This window comes from Mauremys reevesii, linkage group 3 (assembly GCF_016161935.1).
Source record: "Mauremys reevesii isolate NIE-2019 linkage group 3, ASM1616193v1, whole genome shotgun sequence".
In the NCBI taxonomy this organism is placed as follows: Eukaryota; Metazoa; Chordata; order Testudines; family Geoemydidae; genus Mauremys; species Mauremys reevesii.
Window position 1 is genome coordinate 196,408,163 of NC_052625.1, and position 20,851 is coordinate 196,429,013.

At 41.8% G+C, this 20,851-nt stretch overlaps 1 long non-coding RNA gene across 1 annotated transcript in view; it reads right to left on the reverse strand.

Annotated features, from left to right (window-relative positions):
• Positions 1 to 11,355, reverse strand: part of LOC120402296 — a 31,759-nt gene extending 20,404 nt beyond the window's left edge. Inside the window, exons 1-2 of the long non-coding RNA XR_005597115.1 lie at positions 11,262 to 11,355; positions 317 to 488 (exon numbers count right to left, since the gene is read on the reverse strand). This is a non-coding gene — a long non-coding RNA (uncharacterized LOC120402296). The remainder of the gene's footprint in view (positions 1 to 316; positions 489 to 11,261) is intronic.
• Positions 11,356 to 20,851: the final 9,496 nt, after the last annotated feature.

Below are 20,851 nucleotides of genomic sequence, written 5' to 3' on the forward strand. Positions count from 1 at the left end.
CCTCTTTGCATGAGTGTAAATGAGGGTGTAAAGAAATCTTAGAATAAATGAGAATCAGGCCCTTAAATGCTTTCCTGAGTCAGGGCTTAAGAACATCCTACTCAGGAAAGAATTTAATGACTACTTTAAGCATATGCTTACGTCTTACTGATTTAAAAGGGACTCAGGGCAGGTCTACACTACGGGGCTAAATCGACCTAAGTTATACAAATCCAGCTACAGGAATAACGTTGCTGGAGTCAACGTACATTAGGTTGACTTATTGAGGTATCTACACCACGCTGGGTGAATGGGAGAAATTTCCCCATCGACTTACCTCATGCTTCTCGTTCTGATGAAGTACCGGAGTCAATAGGAGAGTGATCGGCGGTTGATTTAGCGGCTAGATCGATCGCCTCAGCATTGATCCATGGTAAGTGCAGACAAGCCCTCCATCACATAGTTAAGTGCTCTCCTCTGTAGGGATGCTTTCTTGAATGAGGGCCTTCCTGTTGAGAATAACAGTGCTACTTTCTGTGAGATTTCCCATTGACTACAACATGTTTTCAGGAGCCAGGCCCTGTGATGGTCAACTTTTAAGCGTTTTTGTTTGTTAAATATTTTTATAAATATCATAAACAACAAAATACAACTATAATAATTTACGTAATAGGGAAATACAAAATGGGATTAAAAATACACATTAGATTGTAGTTTGGAAATCTATTTAAACCCTGATCGTGTAAACATCACATACATGAAAAAATTTTACTTGTGTGATCACTCCCATGGGTTTAATGGGATTACTTACGTGTAGAGTTACACTTGTGTGGAAGTGTTTGCAGGATTTGGACCTTGAAGTGTAACCTCCTTGGGGCCATATTTTTGTTCTGTGTTTGGGCCAGGGACTTATTTTCGTCTGTGTATACAGTATCTCGCATAATGGGGCCCTGGTTTATATCTGAGGTCCCTAGGCACTAGTGCAATAAAATAAATAAATAAAATCACTAAAAAAGCATCTATGTGTATGTATTTGCCACTACTATTGTCTACTAATATTACAAATAGTAACTGACTAGGTATGTAAAAGGAGGTTTGGAAACACTGTTGTAGTACAGAGATCAGCAACCTTTGACACGCGACTCATCAGGGAAATCCGCTGGTGGGCCGGGCTGGTTTCTTTACCTGCAGTGTCTGCAGGTTCAGCCGATTGCAGCTCCCACTGGCCGCGGTTCACTGCTCCAGGCTGATGGGGTCTGCAGGAAGCAGCGCTGGCCGAGGGATGTGCTGGCTGCTGCTTCCCACAGCCCCCATTGGCCTGGAACGGTGAACCGCGGCCAGTGAGAGCTGCCAGGGCCGGCTTTAGGCCGATTCGCCTGATTCCCAGGAATCGGGCCCCGCGCCTTAGGCACCTTTTAAATTTTTTTTCTTTACTCACCTGGGGGCGGTCCACTCTGGGCTCTTCGGAGGCATTTCGGTGGCATGGGGTCTTTTGGTGCTGCAGAAGACCCGGAGTGGAACCCACGCTGCCGAAGTGCCGCCAAAGCCCTGGACTGCTGCCGGGTATTCGAATTGGGCCACGCAGTTAATAAAGCCAGCCCTGAGAGCTGCGATTGGCTGAACCTGTGGACGCTGCAGGTAAACAAACCGTCCCGGCCCGCCAGCGGATTTCCCTGATTGGCCGCGTGCCAAAGGTTGCCAATTCCTGTTGTAGTATCTGAAGATTTGTTTTCTTTGTAACATAAATATTTCCCAACCATGTTTTCAAATCGCAAACCACTCATTCCATCGTTTTAGACCTACATACTGCCCTCAGAATTGCATCTGATCCTCAAATTGAAATCAATGAGGGGACCAGAAGAAAGTGTGAGAGGGTATATGTTAAAATAAGTGCACAAAAAGGTTTCACGTTTTTACACTCTCCTGTTAGATGCTTTTTCCCCTATAGCCCTTGCCATGCATGCTACAATGTCATAGACTCATTTGGCCCCATTCTGCTGTCAGTTACAACAGTGAAAATCTCGGGTAACATCATTGACATCAGAGGAGTTTTTCCAGTTTTACACTCTTGCAGCTAAGAGGGGATTTTGACCTTAGCCAGTTTTCTGACTGCATGTCAAATTAGAGATCTGGAATGAGTGGATGAGATGAAAACACAGTGAGCTAGATTGACAGTTGGCCCTGCAGGAGCATGCAGGGAAGCCAGGGGGTGAAAGACCCCCACCCATCCATCTACCCCTGCCCTCTGTGGGTATGTCTATCCCGTAACTGAAAGTGAGCCTCTCCACTCAAGCTAGTGTGCTAAAAATAGCGGTGTGAACATTGCGGTGTGAATAGCAGCTTGGACTAGCTACCAAAGTTCGGACCCAGGGAGTTGGACGGGCTTGCGCTCAGGTGGGTAGCCCAAGCCACTGCCCGTACTGCAGTGTCCACACTGCCAGAGGCTGTTGTGAAGGACAAGACCATAACAGGGTTCAAAAAAGAACTAGATAAGTTCATGGAGGATAGTCCATCAATGGCTATTAGCCAGGATGGGCAGGGAGGGTGTCCTTAGCCTCCGTTTGCCAGAAGCTGGGAATGGGCAACAGGGGATGGATCACTTGATGATACCTGTTGTGTTCATTCCCTCTGGGGCACCTGGCACTGGCCACTGTCAGAAGACAGGATACTGGGCTAGATGGATCTTTGATCTGACCCAGTATGGCCTTTCTTATGTTCTTATGCACACTGCTATATTTAGCATGCTAGTTCAAGTGCAGTTATCCCACGTCTGTCTAGCTGAGCTGGGAGGCTTGCTCTCAGCTGCTGTTCAGACATACCCTGCATGGTACACATGGGCTACTCAGATCCTGAATCTGGATGCGACGGGGGGAAGGGGAGAGCAAGTCTATGTGGCCAATATCCCCTTGCAGAGAAGTGGGGGCAGAGAAGGGCAGGGAGGGGTGGGGAGTAGGTGGATTTGTGCCTCCTTTCCCACAGGTGCTAGCCATCAAAGCTGGCTGAATGCCAGAGGGACTATCTGCCAAGTCTGGTTATGGGAGAATGCAGCAGACTGCCCCAATATGCACAACAGGAGATACTGAGGAATTGTCATTCAGAGGGTCCTTATAATTCCTTCCCTGGACTGCTCCTGGGGAGGAACAGTTATTCCCCACCCCTCACACAGGGCTGAGAGTAAACTGCCAGATTAGCTCTAGACCTATGGCAACCTATGGCACGCGTGCCAAAGGCGGCACATGAGCTGATTTTCAGTGGCACTCTCACTACCCGGGGTAGGGCTCTGCACTTTAATTTAATTTTAAATGAAGCTTCTTAAACATTTTAAAAACCTTATTTATTTTTACCTACAACAATAGTTTCGTTATTTATTATAGACTTATTGAAAGAGACCTTCTAAAAACATTAAAATGTATGACTGGCACGCGAAACCTTAAATGAGAGTGAATAAATGAAGACCCAGCACACCACTTCTGAAAGGTTGCCCGCCCCGACCTAGACAAACCGTGAGACTGGTGACACATACTGAAACACACATTTGTTTGCATTCCCTTATTAAACACCCCAGTATCACTATTTTAAAATGAAGGATCTGATTCTGATCTCATTTACACGGGAGTGAATCCAAGGTGACTCCATTGAAGTCACCAGTGGAAAACAGGTGTGACATCAGTATCATGTTTGTAACCACTGTGGTCAAATACATCATTGTTTTTGTTCCCCTAAACACAAGTCCAGTTCTGTCCTCTGACCTGAGCCCACATTGAAGGCAATGGGCAAGGCCAAGCTTGGACCCTAAAACTGGTAGCATTTTTGCATTCAATAACATACATAGCTCCAAATAACAGAATAATTTTTACTCCAAACATAGGCACTTGTTTAAAAAGGCAATGTTTTAAACTTTCTGCCTCTTAGCCAAATACCTCTAATCTAATTAGAACTTTCCACCCTAACACAGCCACGAGCAGGCCTAGAATACATTCACTACTCCAAAGATGCCGTTCGCCTCCCCACTTCCTCAGAAAGTTCCGAATACACCTTGCAACATATTTCTTCTTAGTTTTAGCAGGTTAGCGCAGCTCCTACTCCCTGCTTCCATTGAGGCAGGCCAAAATGTCAGGCCTTGTTCTCCTTGTATTTGCACTAATTAGCTTTTGTCAGGGAGAGTGAAGAGAGTAGGAGCTGTTGGCACTAAGTTGGCCCCAAATGGTTGTTACAGCCCCGTGCTGCTAAAGCACACATTTAGGAGGGAACTCTGAAGAGAAATTTTAAATGTTAATCTTGCAGGAATAAATGATAAGACGCAGGGTGGTCTTCTGGCTAAGTCATTGGCCTGGGACTCAAAAAGGTGTGGGTTAAATGCTTGACTCTACCGCAGACTTTCTGTGCATGATCTTGAGCGCCTCATTTGGTCTCTCTATACATCAATTTGCCTTCCACAAATAGGCTGAAAATTCTCCCTTTATCTTACCTATTAAGACTATAAGCTCTTTGCAGCAGGCAATGCCTTTTCCTATATATACACAGCACTTAGCACAGTGGGGCCAGGACTGCCAGGTGATATTGTAATACAAATACATAACATAGGTGTGGGAACTAGGGGGCGCAGCACCCTAGGTTCTACACGGGGTCCTGGCTGCCAGCCCTGCACCTGGGGCTCTGCCCCCAGCCCGGGGCTCCGCACCTGCCCCCAGCTCTGGCCCTTGCCTCAGCCCCGTTACCTCTGTCCACATCTCCCCTTCCTGGAGCCATGGCCCTGCCCCTGGCCCCAGCTCTAGGGGGCAGTGAGAGGCACGGAAAGAAGGAAGGAGGAGTACAGCTGCAGTACCCACGCTCTAAAAACTGCTCCAGCGCCACTGCATAATAATAAAATATAATTTAAATGTAGAGACATCACCACTTATTACTAATCAGTCACTTAACAGGATTTTAAACATCAAATTAAATTTATGGATTTCCAATTCTCATTAGCAAGGGAGACAGTTTGAGTCACAAACTGCACTACACACAGGTGCTATCCCTAAATAACAGTGGCAGAATCACAGGGCCCATGAGATGTCACATTACAACACCCATTATTACTCTCATATACATTCTACTATTGTAAAACCAAGCCTTGATCTTAACAGTCGCCAAATATTTCCAAATGGTGCCCACAAAGGAGTGAGCAGTAGGACTGAATGAAACCCAATGGTTTGAGTGAATCAAAATCAAAGGGTTTAGTTCACCTGGGCTGTGATATTCAATTTCTTGGAATTTCAGATTCACACAAATATTGAAAATGTCAAGCAACCCATTGTGAGATCACTATAAAATTTCCCAGTCTTTTTCTAGGTACCCCAAAACTCAGTATACAGAGTGCACAGTCAGGATACAGAAGATAAGGTCTGCAAGAGTCCTTGTGAATAGTCTTTTGCCGTGTAAGAATTAAATTCTAATCTCAGTTATACCAGTGTAAATCTAGAGAAACTTCAATGAAGTCAAACATATACAACAATGTAAATCTGACCTCTAGTTAGTAGTACCTGTGAGATAGTATTTTAGAAATGTCTTATACCCAATCCAGACTAGGTTTTCTACTCATTTATTTACTGGATATAACATGGTTACACTTTCCTTTGTCAATCCATTTCTTAATTGGGAAGTAGAGCAAATAACAGATGACACAGAGAAGGCTGAAGTGTTTAATTTTTTTTCCAGCCTTCACTAAAAATGTTAATTATGACCTGATACTTAACACTATTAAGATTAACAACAAGGGGGAAGGATCTCAGGCCAAAAAAGGGAAAGAACAGGTTTCAGAGTATTTAAATAGCATAGAAACATTTATGTCATCAGGTCCTGATGAAATTTACCCTAGAGTGTGGTAGGAACTAGCCAAAGCAATCTCTGAACCATTTGATCCATTTAAATTCTAATCCTGTCCTCCAAAATGCTTGCAACTCCCAGCTTGGTGTCATCCACAAATTTTAGAAGCATCCTCTCCACTCCATTACCCAAGTTGCTAATGAAAATATTGAATAGTACCAGACTCAAGACAGATCCCTGTGGGCCCCCTACATCCTCCCAGCCTGATGGCACTACTCTTTGAGTAAGGTCTTTTTCCACATTTCCTTAGTTTGCTTATGAGGCAGGTAAACAAACTGGCCCTGAACAAGTGGTAGACCGGCTTTGAGAACCACTGACATAAAGTATTAGGAGAATGGTTTCAAAAAACGGGCTCATCCAATAAGAAGTTTCAGTCTCTTCACAAATGCTTTATCTATCATAGGTTCTTACATGGACTCCAACACCACAGTATCTGAGCACCTCACAATCCTCAGAACACCCCTGTGAGGTAGGTAAGTGCAACTACCCCCATTTTATAGATGGAGAACCAGGGCACAGAGAGGCTAAATGACTTGGCCAAGGTAATACAGGAAGTTTGCAGCGGAGCAGGGAATTGAACCCCCATCTCTGAAATGGCAGACTTATGCCCTGGCTACTAGGCCATCCTTCCTCTCTAACGAGTGTGTGAAAAGGGTCAAATTATTCATTTCAAGTTCTGCAACCAGATCCTGTCATTGACCATTAGTTATAGGGCTCAGTCCATTTCCATGTAGACAGGTGTCCACATCACAAGCCCACAACCATAACTGGTGCTAATCATCAGCCTTGCTGGCAATCTCAGTGGAGGAATGATACATTGAATGAGCTTTGAAAGTAAACTATCCAGAGCAGTGTTGAGATTATTCACAAAGCAGCATCGTGAAGCTATCAGTTCTGTGGGTAACCAGAGGGCTTCCTTCTCCAGGCTTGTCAAGTCGATGCCTTTCACAAGCAACGAGGTCAACATTTTCTAACTCAGGTGCTTTAAAATTAGGCAGTTCTATCCATGTATATGTATCTAATTCTGGCCTGATTTTCAGAGGTCCTGAGCCCTCACAGCGACCTCTAAGGTCATTGGGAGATGTGAGCTCTCAGTGCTTCAGGAAATCAGAGCACAGATTTATGGTCCCAGATCAGGCCCAGGATTTAGGAGACCTAGGTTCTATGGCTAACTCAGCCACTGACCTGCCAGGTGACCTTGGAAAAGTCACTTCACCTCTCTGTGCCTCAATTTTCCTATCCGTAAATAATATTTTCTTCCTTTGTGAAGAGCTTCTGAGATTTATTGATGAAAAATGCAATCCAAGAGGTATTCTCATAACTTTATGCATGTCAGCAGTACCAATGAAGTCTTCCAAGGCAGTCAATGGTACTATCCACAAACTTAAAGTTAGGCATATGCTTAACTCCCTTGCCCTTCTACAGCCTAGGTACCTAAATCTGGATTCACATGCCTAATTCTTGGCATGAAGACCATGCCAAGAATTAGGCATGGCAGATGGTCTTCATTCACCCATTTTATTTTTTAAATGAACATACAAAAAACAGTGCTTGGAAATTACAGGGATTCTAGGGAATATGCTGGATATTTTAGAGACATTATAGCTAGGTACAACTTTTTTCATAAACAAAAACAATACACCAACAAAATAGAGCCAAATCTACTTATAATAATTAGTGATGGGAGCTTTTCTGTCATTAAGACTGACATTGTATAGAGGGAATATTTGTTTCCATCAAAGAGGACAAATGCTTGGAAGACAAACACAATTATACAATAATGAAACCATTTCCAAAAATCAAACAAAACTGCTGGCAATAAGTGTGTTCAAATGAAATCTTGAGAGCTATAAATAGAGAAACTGGACTCTAGTCTTCCTCTCAGTCCAATCCATCACTTTCTCATACTTGTCATAGCAGAAAAGTGAAATAGCAAAAGCTTTATCACTGGAGCTTTATCTATGACCTCTCCAAAGTGACTTATTAGGGATGGGGAACAGGAGAATAGGCTGGAATCATTTATCGGAATATCTATCTATCTGGTGGGCCAAATATAATACTAAATACATAATAAAATTTAAAATTGGAACATGTTTGAGTTTGATAAGATCACCTATCACTAATCCCTCTCTATAATGATAGTTGGCATTTATTGTATAAAGCAATATCATGACCTTTACTTATTATTATTCCTATCTTGGAGTTTTGTATGGCCGCCAACTGCCATAGTATCAAAGTGTCTTCCACATAAAATCAATAGCAATAACAAACAGCCTAGTAGACTTCATGGAGTGTCTGGCACATCTCCCTTTTGGGGCTCAAAATTGCTTCAGGGAGGTTTGGTGGGTTTTTTAAAGATTTTATTACTTTCCTCTCTTATTTTGGTTGGTAGAGGTTTAAGGTTAGATGGTAGTGTCATCAGCTTCATTATTATAATCTGTTAGTACATGTACTTCTCTGCTATGTCTTTGTTATTTTTCCTTACAACTTAAAGAAACAATGTGATAGCTTCAGTCCCACACATGAATAAGAGCCCAGAGACTTTTAAGAATGTACCAATGCCTCAGCTGGTGTTAACTGATACAGCTCCATTGAGGTCCATGTAGCTATGCTGATTTATCCCAGACGAAGATCTGGCTCCTTGTAGTCTCCTGTTTCCTAAAATTCTTTTTTAATCTTTTGCCAGCTCCTCTTGCTTCCCAGCTCAAGTTCTTCTTCACGCCTCCATTTCTCTCCCCCCACCAACTTCTGAAACATGTGACTAGTATGGAGAATGCAGGATGGGTTGTGTGGATAAATCAAGGCCTTGTTCCTTGGTCTCTTTAATTCACAAGACTCCCCTGATTGTTGGGGAAGACCCTGCTCTGGCTATGTGTGTACAGGACAAATAGGGAATGTTAAGGACTGGACTAAAAGAGACAGGCTGTAGTTTACAGGTCACCCAGAAATCTCGTACCACTCTACATCTGGAGGAAGGTGAGGAATGGAGGGAGAGGAGTTGATTTACTGGGGCCCAAAAGAGGGAAAGAATCTCTCCAGGCATCACTAACAACAAACAACTCCTCTCCTGAGCCTCTAGCTCGGATATAGCAACTCTTGGGGAGTTGCCATCATGATGTGCATTATTAATTCCTAACTGAAAGGATGTTCACAACAATAAATATTCCACCAATTTAGGTATGGATGGCCTGAAAAGAAGCAACAACTGGAAAACCCATGAATGCCTCCTAGAAATATATGCATTTCCTTATCTAGGGTCTTCCATCACCCAGTACCTTTGCACCCTCATAACTAAAAATCAGCACCTACAAAATTAATCATTTCCCTTCTGATGATTAGATAAACCCCTGCCTTCAAGATTTAATGGTTTTAGCTGTGTGCCATGGGTTACTTCTTAATGCCATACAAATACTTAGCCAAAGGCCTGCCTCGGTAATTATGCCTTAATTTCTGCCTTGAAGGCAGCCAACTCTGGCTGTGATGAACCACTGGAGGAAGGGAATGCATGTTTAGATTGAATTGGTGGGGATTTTCCCCCTAATGCTTGGAATTCTCTTTCCCAAGAGGTTGGATCCACTTTATTGAGATTAAAAGAAAAAAATATGGACCATTAGCTAACATAGATGCTGGTCACACTAGATATATATTTTGGTATAAACTGTATTAGATTCTTAGTACAGGTGCCTCTTGTTCTCTTCAGTAGGGCTGAACTGCTCACTAAAGTCAAGAAAGGATTTCCCTTTGTGGTACATTGGCAGGGACCTTAGGATATTTTTTGCCTTCTCCTGACTCAGTGATCAGGTGGGCAGATGCCACACAGTAGATTTCATAGCTTTCCAGGAGGCGGGTGTTGAGCATTGATGGCCTTCCTTTTCATCTTGTCTTTCTATTAAAAGTTGCTTTCAAAGGATTTTGGTTGTGCTTTGGAGAAGTATAACTGTAGTCCAGATGATGATAGGAGAGGATAAATCATAGATGACTGATGCACTATATTCTTTTGAAAAACCATTCACTCGCATAGGATGCACACATATGATACAGTATAACCTTTAAATAACTAAAGGTACCTTTCACTCCCCCTGCAAATTTGATACAAAAGAAGCTCTTAAAATGTTTGTCTCTTATATTCTTTGCTCAGATGAAAATTCCCTGCACTTTTGTCCATGTAAACATAGAATTAGTCTCCTGCAAGTTTAGGTGGTGGCAGTTCCTGAACACAGTTATATTTTGCAGATAACAGGATTAGCTTGGATGTGGGTAATAAGTTGGTGAATCTCCCCCTGGCCATTTCTCAACACTGTGAGAGCACTAATCCTTTATGCTTTGATGTCTTCTAGTTTTCCATCAGGTGCAGCTCGGCACATTTGTCCTGGGGCAGTCAGCGCTCTTATAAGATCTCATAGTGTCCTCATTAGCTGCGCCTATTTACCCAGCCAGCCTGTTGAACCCAATTTATAGTTTATGTGATTAATTCCCAAAGTACAGCAAACTCTAGCTTTAAGGCTCTCTATTATACGACTGCATCTCATATAAGGGCAAACACTACCTAGTGCTCTTTGTTATATGGCTTCCCCATATATACAACTAGAATAATTTTGCTCTCAACTACACATTAAACATCATTCTATATACCTCCTTTCAGACACATCGCCCATAAAAAATGTTACACGTTGGCTCATAAAGAAACAAGCATATGAGAAGGTCATTGCTCACTTTTTCTCTTTTTTTAATCTTTTTTTTAACATTTTATATTACAATGATCGGTATTGTTGAGTGAGTCTAACAAGGCACATAATTTACAACTGTTTATCCATCAAATTGTCGGTCACAAAGGCTTTAGCAATCAAAGTAGCCGCCCATATCCACTGGCAATTTTTTTTTAAAAACATGCAGGTTTTGTAGATAAAAGACTTACGCTGTGAATTTTTATACAGTCTTTAAGTCAGCTGATGACATCTGTCAGCTTCACCATATTGGCTCCTATTGGGATATGAACAGCAAGAGTTGGATCTTGCTGGCAATTTGCATCCAAAAGAACTTTATATCTTTTTGCCAATGGATGATCATTTCCATCTGTCTCAGCTCAGGGGTTCATTGGGAGAGACTCCCTGAAACACCTTTTCCCACCTTCTCCTCGCCATCTTTCCCACCCTTCCAGTTTCAAAAATCACAGCTCTTTGGGTAAACCAATTCTTTTAGATAGATTCTATAAGTGAATAGACAAACAAGATCACAAAGTCTCTTAGCCTTTGGGGCCAGATACTGATAACCTGACTCACAATCAGAGCTGGAGTATATAGGGCTACTTGTGTAGTAAGGGGCTAATGCTATGTGAGTAATGGTATCAAAAGCAAAATCCTTTATATGCAGAGACCTATACAGAGGGTAAGCATCGTACAATTTCAGTAGTACCTTACCTCCCAAGCAACTCCAGTAGACTCGATTGGACTAGCTGTGTAATAAGACAACACACATCATGAGTAAAGTGGCAGAATTGGACCTTTAAATGGCTTGCAAATGGTGTGGATGTAAACTCTGGACACTGAGGACCGATTGTGACCTCACACCAGGCTTACACCAGAGCCTCTCCATCGATTTCAGTGGACACTCCTGATCTACATCAGTGTAAGAGATGAACCAGCCCCGGAAGACGCTTTTTAGCTACAAATCTGGTACAAACCAGGTCGCAGCAGAGCAAGCTTTCCCATAGGCTGCCTCAATAATATACCTTGAATTTGACCTGCAGTGATCAACCACCTCTAGGGATGACAGAATAATTCAGTCTCCATGCCCTTTCGTCCTTCAGCAGTTCTAGTGAGACTGGACATCTGTCACAAAGAGTCGGATGGAGGCAACCAATACATTCTCTCTCTATCTATCTATCTGATGGGGGAGAGGACTCTGGGAAACCATCAGAGAGAGACATTTTTATTCCTTGTTATCTTGTGACTCAGAGGTAAAGGTCTGTCTGTTGCCAATTCCTGTATCTATCCAGTCCTCTACAGCACCCACACTGCTTGTGCCCAGCAGATAGAACTGTTCTGGATTCTGATATTTTTGCCATCTTCATCAGACCTCTCTGTAACTCGCTGGGGCTTAGCTAAGTACACAAGGCAACTTAGCCTACTAGATGAACAACTTCATGCCAAATGCCCGGTAGCATGTCGCTCAGCTACAAAGTAGGCCTTATGCTTTAAGTGCCCAGCAGCTGGAACTCCCATTGACTACAGACTGAACACAAAGAACTTATCGGATTGGGCCCAGGAAGTCTCCCTAGAAGAAAGTTGCTCACCAAGGAGTCAAGTCAGTGGGCCTGATTCTTTTGTCTGGCAGATGAGAGAAAGTGAACAAGTTTCACCCACTACATTTGAAAAGACCATTATTAGAGCTGATCAACATTTTCCCAAAGAAAAAATTTCTTGTGGGAAACTTGGAGATGTGGGAAAGTGGGTTTTCACACCTTTTTACTTTTTTCCAACTGGAAAACTTTGTGAAACAGTAAGAAAGTGGGGAAATTTTATCAGCTGGGGAAACTTTATCAGATAATCAGGCTTTGATTTTTATGAATTTGTTTGTTATTCAGAAATGTTGGACAATGCTTTATGCAAACATTTCTTGCTATTTGTTAGTCTTGAGATGAGCTGGATGCAGAAGGTGGGGAGAAACTGCAAACATTTTGGGGGGAAAAACTGCCTCCCCCCATTTTTGGAATTTCCTGTGGGAAAACCAGAATTTTCCAAATGAAACATTTCTAAGGGGAATTTTTCACATGAGAATATTTTTGGGAAAAATCTAGGTTTTATAATTGCTTATATTATAGTAGCACCTAGATGGTGCCAAACCATCATGAGGGCCCCTCTGTGCAAAGTGCAGTACACGTAGTGATAGTCCTGCCCCGAAAAGCTTACAATCTAAATAGTCAAGACAAACAAAGGGTGGGAGGAAGGCTCAGAATGTACAACCAGAAGCTTGGGAGCTTAGGCACAGAGAGGTTAGGGCGCCTTATACTGAGCTCCTCATTTTCACTAGTGAGCGGTGACTTGCCATAGGTCACACAGGAAGTCAATTACAGTCCAGTGCGTAATAAATTATAATACAGCTCAAGTTGCAGAAAAATAAATTCTAGTCTACATTCAAATTGTGAGCAAGTGGACAATCTGAAGCAGCCCCAAGGCAGGTTTAAATTGCTCTGGTAACAAACTGATATGCTGAGTTATTGCTGATATGGATGGCCTAATGATCTCATGCCGATAATATTCTCTTTCCTTAACTGTGCTTCAATGTTTTGCTGACTATACTCAGACTCACACTATGAACAATAGAGAGAGAGAACCGTTCCAGTACAGGAATACATGCTCGGGTACAGGAGACTTTGTATCTGGTAGGTCAGCCCTTGATTTTCAGAATTGTTTAGCACTCGCAACTCCAGTTGACGTCACCCGGAGCTACAGGTACCCAGCTGCTCTGAACATAAAGGCCCCAGGTACACAGTCGCAATTTATTGTGCAGATTCATACCCAAGACAGATTACCATAGCTTCTTTCCCACTTCTAATGGACAGTTGGAGTAGATTATTCCTTTTCCCGAGATTCAAAACTTCCTTTCAAAAAGCCGGTCAAATTGCCATATTCTGCCCATCTCTGATAAAATACAGCTATAGAATTAATAGTGCTGACACCAGTTGGGTTCTATAGAACATACAGCGTTCTGCAGATATTGTCCTAAAAGGTATAGAACTGGTTAGAGAATTATACTCCTGCTATAGAAATCCATAGGTTGGTGGAAAAGTCAGTTTCTCTGTTAAATTCTCTAGGATTCTTCCCTAAGGGCTAAAACGGCATTGACTTCAACAGCAGCACAAGGGTAGCTGGAGGCAGAATTTGGCATGTAATGCCTGTAAGCACGATTCTGCTGCTAATAACTACAATCCAGCATATACTGTAATGAAGACAATAGTCTTAATTATCTATAAGGTGCCACGGAACTCTTTGCCGGTTTTACAGATCCAGACTAACATGGCTACCCATCTGATATAAGACAATAGGGTTTGCTAATATCAGATCTGATTATTCTAGCCACAAATATAGCTGGGGAAACTTTATCAGATAATCAGACTTTGATTTTTATGAATTTGTTTGTTATTCAGAAATGTTGGACAATGCTTTATGCAAGCATATCTTGCTATTTGTTAGTCTTGAGAAGAGCTGGATGCAGAAGGTGTGGGGGAGAAACTGCAAACATTTTTTGGGGAAAACTACTCCCCCCCCCGTTTTTTCCCCAGAAATTGGAAATTTCAAAAAATTTCAACAAGTTCTATTTATAATGTGTGATTGGTCACATAGATCACATAGGGGTTGTTCCTTCTTCCTGAATAGATGACCAAAGGAGGGGACTCAATGTGATTTCAAGATGGTCTTATGTACACTTCCTGTGGGAATCCTCAAATGAGCACACGAGCATTTGCAGTAGAACTTGTGAAACTTTCTTTCTGCAACCACTACAGTGAACAAAATCATTCCTGAGAAGAATCCTGGGAAATGAGTAATAGGGATCATGTATGCTAACTGTTGTGGTGAATTTGGGGTTCATATTCAAAATGAATGTCAATGAATACTTTCCAGTATTAAGCAGCTGTAGTTACAAGCAGCCTGCAGTATATGAATATTCTTTAAGTAAGGTGACTTTGTAGCATTTTGGTAAGTAACACAACCAAGATTTTAGAAAATAGGTGCAAAATTTATGCACATAGGCCCATATTTAGGGATCAAAATAAGTGGCCCGTTTTTCAGAGGTGCTCAGCACCCAGCAACTACCATTGACTTAAAACAGCTGTCCTGCTAGGAATGGCTGCTCAGGGACGTCTGATATGGTAACACAATTCTTTGAAACATTTGGCATCGGGATGCTATTAGCAGGATTGGCAATATGATTGATAATTGATTCTGGGAGTAATAATAATAATGTAAGAGTAATGTCCAGCATTTATATAGTGATTTTCACCCCAAAATCTCAAGAGGCTTTATAAAAGCAGGTGTTGGTGTCACTAATTGACATATCTGAAAATAGAGGCACAAAGATGATAAGGGAGTTATCCAAGGACACACAAATCAGCGGTAGAACCAAGAATAAATCCTAGGTCTCCTGTCTCCCAGTTCCAAGCTTTAATCATCAGGCCGCAATGCTCGATTTGACAAAGCATGTAAGAAATATTCTTTGTGCCCAAAGCCAGGGCCGGCTCCAGGCACCAGCATTCCAAGCAGGTGCTTGGGGCGGCACTCTGCAAGGAGTGGCAGTCCCTGTGTTTTTGCCCCCAAGCAGCGCGCCGAATTGCCGGCGCGGACGGTGAGGGCAGTCCGTGCGCCGTTAGGGCGGCACGTGCATTTCCGTGGCGGCAGCAATTCGGCGGCAGCTTCTATGTTCCGCTGTCCGCGGCAGTGCAGCTTCTGTCTTCCGGCTGAAGACAGAAGCTGCCGCCAAATTGCCGCCTGCCCCCGTATGGACTGCGCATGGACTGCCCCCGCCGTCCACGGCGGCAATTCAGCGCGCTGCTTGGTGCGGCAAAAACAGTAGCGCTGGCCCTGGCCAAAGCAACATTACCTATTCCATGTGTTCAAAGATAAACAGCTTCTGGACAAACCTGTTTTGGTCAGTTTTTGAAGGATACTCTTCAGAGTTTTTGAACATACGTAGGATCTCAGTGGGCCTTCTGAACTTTTCCATGGCACCTATATATATTCCCAACAATCAGTCACATAAATCAGGTTCCTTTTAGATAAGACTCTAAATTTACCCAGATGTGCTGTAGAAACTATGTGAGGTGCATTCATTGTATTTCAAATACAAAGGCCTTTATCTGTATTCAGAAGGAATGGGAGATCTTTTCCCCCATAGCAGCAAATGGCTGTTCCTACAGCTATTTTTTGCCTGACTTTTGATGTTAGTTAGTACATTATGCACAGCGGCCTCTGTGTTTGCTCTGCTATTCAGTTGCATCACTCTCCCCAGTTTCAACAGAGGCTTCGGTTTTAACAGAATATTTCAGCATAAGGATTGGCTCCAGTGTGAGCCAAGGACTCCTTGTGAATACCTTATGACAAATTCTGCATTCTAATCTGTGTCTGAAGGCATCATTCAAAATCATGCCCCTCAGTGCTCTGACAGTTTCTTTGTATTCGCAACATTGGAAGAAATGGAATCTGCCTCACTCTTATTCCTTTTTATGGAATCTGAACATTTCCATTATAACTAGTACCCAGTGGAAGCACAAAGTGACCTGCCAGCACATTTCTCTTTCTCTCTTTCTCTCTGCTTAACCAAATATTGTATTGACTATCTGGGATAGGGAGTACCATTAATTATAGCACATGGTTTCTGCCAAAATTCCAGTCATTAAAGACAAAAGTGCTCCTTTGGCCTATAATCGCTAGCTTCAAAATGTGGTCAGAGACTACACCTCTACCCCGATATAACGTTGTCCTCGGGAGCCAAAAAATCTTACTGCGTTATAGGTGAAACCATGTTATATTGAACTTGCTTTGATCCGCCGGAGCGTGAAGCCCCTCCGCCCCAGCCGGAGCGCTGCTTTACCGTGTTATATCCGAATTAGTGTTATATCGGGTCATGTTATATCGGGGTAGAGGTGTATCTGAATAAGTTGGCCCATACTGCAAAGTTTCAAACACCTCAGTTGATCCACGGTACTCTCTATTACAAATTGCTTCTAATCCACTGGGTATGATAGATGGGCTAAGTGATGTTCTGACACTGGCAGCCTATGTGCCTTTCCAGGCAATGAGGGGAATGATGAAATAATCTCCTTCCAACTAGCACCTCTTCCTTTCCTTCCCCCCAGAATTCTTAATATAAGAAAACTAAGGTGGTCAATTATACAGGTCTTTAGGGCCAGTTCCTATCACTTTTACACTGAGTAGAGAAGCCCCACTTATTTCAAGAGAAGCCCCACTGGGTTCAGTGGGATTATTCACAAAGTAGTCGGCAAGAATAGAATTTGTCTCTATGAAGAATACACAATAAAATGAATTTTCAGAGTAATTCTTACAAATATTTGTCCTGTTTTGCTATCCATATAACTTTGGTCCAGATTATGAGTCCAATTAAAACTCTTTTAAATAGAATTGTTCCCCTCCCCCGCAAAAAACATATGAAGCATATATAGGATGTACGGTGATGTGGCACGGTATAAAGGTTTCATTGCCAATTTTGGGGAGATGAGTTGCATAGCTCATATATGAGTAGTCTGGCCGTCCCAAACCCATGCCAATAAAACTATATACTACACTATCATGTGTCTTCTGTACACATATAGAGGGACTGATAGAATGAGGTATATGCATAGATAGAGCCAGGAAAATAGAGATATATGCGGGAATGCAAAATATTTTATTACATAAATACAAGACTCATAGAGGGGCAGTATGAGTTATGTGACTGTTTCTAACCAAATGACCCTCACACTTTTGTTTCACCCACATCATCACATATTTCCTAAGACATTTTTCAGCCAGCCTCCCTTCTCCCTTGTTTGAATTACGTTTGTTACTATGGGGCCAGTGTTGGACCTTCTCCCCTCAAAACCAGATGGCATTTGGTGGAAAGAGTAGGTGCAGAATCTGGCCCTATTGGCACAATGCTGCTGCAGGGTGGCTTCCTTCTGAATGACATCCATAAGTGCAGTAGCGCCTGCTTCATGCACTGTGGATATTGTCTATCAGTCAGTTCCAGGGACTCAGCATATGCCAAGCAGCATCTAGTAGAAGACGGTGCTTTTTTCCAAAACAAGGGGCTATTTTATAAAGTGAAACCAATGTGTGTGTATATGTGACTTACTATGAAAATGCTCAGATTCGCTTATGCATTTCTTTATTGCAGCTTTTGAGCACTTCAGAGCCGCCCCGGGAGAGAATCCTTGTTCTCCCCATTTGGCTGAGGAGGACACTGACCTAGCAAGCAGAGCTGGGTGAATGACTGATCGTTCTGTTCACTGGCAGTTCTGGAAAAAAAAACAAAAAAAAACCCCCCAAAAAACAAAAACAATTTAAACAATCAATTTGGGTCATACCAAATTTTTTTGGTGAATCAAAAAAGTCAGTTTGGGCACTCACCAAGGGAGAGAGAGACAGATTCCAGTCCCTGCTCCAACGGCCATTTATTTATTTTTACAAAGTGGAAAAGCTTCAAAAGGAGGATTTGAGACACTCCCATTCCAAAATACCTGTTAGCCAAGGCACTCACTGGCTGGGGAAGATCTGGCTTCTAATTCCAGCTCAAGGACTGGGATTTGAACCTAAATCCTCCATAGTGTAAATGACTTTTACTACCCACTGGCCTGTTGGATCAGGGGGAGGAAGGACACCAGCTCCACCGCTTCCTCCTGTGAATGGTGCCTAAATTTTCTTGTGACTCTAGTGTGAAAAAAACAAAATGCTTTATTTTGACTTCAAGTCATTTTGAAATTTCCAAAAATAAAAAAAATTAAAAACCAAACGAAAATACTTTTGGTCTCCACTCAAACAATTATCCAAAATTGACACAAATTCATGAAATATGCTACTATAATATGAGCAAATATAATTTTTTGGCAAAAAAAAGTTTCAGTTGAAAAATGTCACCCAATTAAGTAATTTAGCCAAGAAATCCTAAAGCCGAGACAGGACTAGATCCCACATCTTTCAAACCAAAACACAGGACTTTAACCAGTAGACTCTCTTTCCCAGATCAGCTCCTGTTTCTCATAAGCTGCTATATACATTTCAAACCATCCTGTGAATTAATGCTACAATTAGAACTGGGTGATTAATGGATTTTTTCAGTTCAGCGTAAATTCTAAAACAGTGGGGGAAAAAATTAGTTTTGGGTCAAACCAAAACCAAAAGTTTTCAAAATTTTCATTGGATCAAAATGTTGGAAAAAATCATTTTGTATTGAACAAAACATTGTTTCAATTAAATAAAAATGTTTCACTTTCATTGCAATCATTTTTAAAATGTCTGATTTATTTTCAAAAAATAAAATTCAAGGAAATTTTGAAACAAAAAAGTTGTATTGAATTGCTCCTTTCTCCCATCCCCAAATTAAAAGTTTCATTTTGAAAATATCAAAACACATTTTATTTTTTTATTTTTTAGGGTTTGTTTTTTTTTCTTTTTTGACTGAAACTGACACAACTTTGCAAAATGTTTTGGTGTAACCAAATCTACATTTCCCATAAGATGGATGAATAGACAGACTATCAGTCTGTATATATGCATGCATGTGTTTTGCATATTGGAGTGAATGCTTTTTGCTAACTTCTAAAGCACTGTCCTCTAACCTAAGTCCTGAAGTATTGTAAAATATAATAGACAGGACCTGTGCCTATAGGGGAAAGTTCTTCTCAGCCCATCTTTCCATGTTTTCCTAGGGCATGTCTTCTTCCACCTCAGAAACTTTATTCGACTCTTCCAGTTTTCTGCTTATTTTTTGGTTAAATTGTTTCTCATCTTAATACACCCCAATGGCACTTGTCATGCCTCCATCTCAGATGTTCATAAGTCACAGTCTTTAAGTAAATGTTTCCCTAAGCCGTACCCATGCAACTGACATGCCTTGCTTGGGGGAGGATTTCTTGCTTGCATGTTTCCATATTTTTGCCATTTTATGGGCTTTTGCCGAGCATTGTGTCTTTTCAGGCTGCATTGCTGTTTATCAAAGGGTTAAAAAATATAAAGGGTTTTGTTTTCCATCCTGGATTCCAATTACTCGGTGCCAATAGAGACCACGGCCTTGTTCTTCTGCAAATGAGTTTAAACTTATCGTTCATGACTGTATCTGAATCAAAGGGTCAGATTCACTCACACTGAGTGGGACCTCACCCACTGAGCAGTCCCACTGATTTCAAGGGGCCTACTTTTTGTGTAAGGGCATCACAATCTAGCTCTTCTTCTCCTGCAGCATTTACTAGATGAAACAAATTATGATTCTGATGTAGGCACTATTCACCTTCATGGAACTATAGGGCCAACTCCTGAGATCTTTACACAGTTTTCATACTCAGATCTTATTCTGGCAGCTTTACAATGAAGTTGATGGGATTATGTCTGTGAAATCAGTAAAACTGAGGAGAAATTCATCTAGGTCATCTAATCCATTTCCTGCCACTCTAGGAAGTACTTCCTGCAGTCTGCTTCCTAGCTCCTGATTCAGTCTCGTTTGAAAAGACTCAAAACAATGGGATGTTCAGCATTTCCCTTGGGATGTTATTACATACTAATAGCATAGATCTCACCACTAGGAAATTGTACCCATTTCTTGTCATCTGCTTAATTCCAGCCCCTTATTCCTGTTTATCCTCCTCTGCCTTAAATAACACAGTTTCTGTCTTTGTGCTCATGCTCCTCATATACTTGCTGCAGTGCATTGTCAGGTATGCTTGAATTAGCCTAGGTAGAAAATACTGATTTTGCCATTCAAATACCTAAATGGAAGTCAAACTGGTTTGGTGAAATCTGGGTGACTCCCAACCTTAGATGTCTATGAAGGTGTCACTAACACTGCCTTAATGGAAATGAATACCTGAGGAAATGGGTGTATGGGAAGTGGGTGTAATTTTATATTTCCTTAGCAAAATTTCACTATACATGTGTACAGTGAAGCACATATAGCAACACTGATTGGGGTTGTATCCATAGATCCTAAAATGCTTTACAAAGGTCCATGTTTCTTTCTTTAATGTGCCCATCATAAGTCCCATTTTACAGATAGCTTAACCAAGTCAGAAAGGTTAAGGAACTTGCCCCAAATGACCCATCAAGTCACTGTGAGTGAGGTAATATCTTTTACTGGATCAGCTTCTGTTGGCGAGAGAGACACAGAGTTGTGTCCAGTAAAAGTTGGTCCAATAAAAAATATTACCTCACCCACCTTGAATCTCTAATGCTCTGGGACTGACACAGCTACAACTACGCTACATACATCAAGTCAGTGAAAGAAGGGAAATAGAAAAAAGTTC